This window comes from Pygoscelis adeliae, unplaced genomic scaffold (genome assembly GCF_000699105.1).
Source record: "Pygoscelis adeliae isolate BGI_AS28 unplaced genomic scaffold, ASM69910v1 Scaffold361, whole genome shotgun sequence".
In the NCBI taxonomy this organism is placed as follows: Eukaryota; Metazoa; Chordata; class Aves; order Sphenisciformes; family Spheniscidae; genus Pygoscelis; species Pygoscelis adeliae.
The window spans coordinates 2,708,077-2,710,327 of record NW_008824187.1 but is presented as its reverse complement, the minus strand read 5'-3'; positions in this window follow the sequence as shown (position 1 = coordinate 2,710,327).

Here is a 2,251-nt window from a genome sequence, read left to right as displayed (position 1 = left end):
AAAACATACCTACATCTCATTGAATGATGCCATACATTAAACTACTTCCTGTGTATTGACTGCCTTTGAGGCTGCTCTATCTACAGCCTGCAAATCCCGAGTGAAGATTAAAAATATCATCTTTCTTTAGTGTTTGCATACTCCATCCTGTTACGGTCTGAGGCTCATGAGCTTGTGCAGCTTCTCTTGGGAGTGTTTTATTATATTGTAGGTCTATCTTAAAGATTGTATTGCCCAGTGATCTTAATTATTAAGCAAATACTGAAGTCTGTGGTGACCACAAATTCCAGAATGCTGCACTATGTGTTTCAGGATGGCAGAAATAATTTCTTACCTCTGTTGATTTATTAGACAATGAAATTACTATTCAGTTAACTTCTTGGTTCTGAGTACTCGTTAGGTTAGAGTGGTGGAAAATTAGACTTACTAGCAGATGTTTTATTGGCCATAATTCTGACTCTGTATTCCAGAGGCCTATGCAAAAATCCTTGTATTTATCATTATCTCAAGACTGACATATTTAATGTTATTTAATCTGATGGGTTGGGTGGGTTGTGTTGTTTTGTTTTGCTGTAATCTGAAGTTGCTCTGTTCTTTATTTATCCCATTTTCACTGTTCACAGACAATAAGCAGATTTCACAGGGTGAAAAGAATCTTCTCTTTTGAACATCATCATCATTTGTTAAAAAATTGTGGTATGATTTTTATTGTGTTGAATAGACACGTTACCGGGTAGATTCTTGAAATGCAGTGCTAAGGATGATTGTGCTAAACCTTCCAATCCAGGCTCTTATGAATTGATAAGTATGGAGCCTCTGGGAATAAAGGGGTCCATAACACCCATGTTGAGGTTGCGCAACATGCATTTTAATTAATATTTTTTAATTTTTATTGTGCTACTTGTATTTATTGGTTTCTGTTTAATATTTGAAAGACTCTAAAGTACCTGTCTTGAAGTTTTGCACAAACTTTGCCATATATGTAAGGATTTGAAAGTATTTTACAGAATAAAACTTGTATTAAAAAAGCAACTATTTAAAAAAAAAAAATTAACCCCACTTACTTGCTTTGAGCAATCCTATTATGTCCTAATCCAGAGCTGGTACTCTTAAGAGTTTTTCAGAGACGCGTATTGTGTTTTGGGGTTTTTCTGTAAATTTTTTTGTAATTTCTAAAGAAGTGCATGATAACTGGGAAGGAGCTTTTTGGGGAAATAAAGAAAAAAAAATTTCTGCTCTCCAGGAGAAGTATTTTTTCTGAAAGTGGTCTGAAATATATGCCCATCATGGTGCAACTAGGGGACCATGACCCATGTGCTGTGAGTTAAATATATACATATCCAGTGAAGCTTTCCAGAAACTTAATGTTGTGTCCCATCTCCAATTCTTCCCTTCTTTCCCATCACTCTCTCTTGGATGTTACCAGTTGGGTTTTTTTTTTCCTGTTCTTGAATTGGTTTTAAAATCAGCAGCAGAAGGCTGTTGCGATAACTTTGCTCAAAATCTGTTCCTGAACAGCGTATAATGGCAGTAAAATGAAACATAGTGTTCTAGGCTTTGGCTATAGGATGTGGACATATTACAGTATTTTCTTTGAGAGAATTAAAGTGAATAGGTATAGATATTTCATAAATAAGTTCAATAATCAACTTCTGTAATATAAGCCATTTAACTAGGGGTCTCCTGATGGATACCTTAGTTGGATGGGAGAAGGAAAAAAATATAATCATCTCACCTGAATTTCTCAGTACATAATTAATATCAAAGAAAGTTTTTTGATTTGTCACACTGTAAATTCTTTTAACTGACAATGAAGTGGAAAAATGAAAAGCTTGGGGGGGAAAATGGGTAGGGGGGAGGTTCTATTTCAGAACTGCTTATATCAATCTGAAATAGACTTCCTGTTAACTGGGGCAAAGACAATGTAAGCAAGAAGTAACAAGGGTAACATTAATTGTTACAGTTGATATAGGATCGAAATAAATAGAATTCAATATTGCTCTAACAATTATTCTCCAGGAGAAATTCTTTCTTTCCTTGAAAAGCATTGAATTAGATGGCCTTCAGTGTAAGCATTTACTTTTGATAAGAAAAAAACCCTGACTTTTTATATTCCCCAAACTAGCTCCTGGCAGCTAACTGTTTCTCAGGAGTTTAAAAACTGCTGAGGGAATGATCAGATTCCTGGTTCATTTTCCGGTCCATGTAGATTTCTATGGAAGGTGGTTTTTTAAGTTTACTTTCCTTAAAG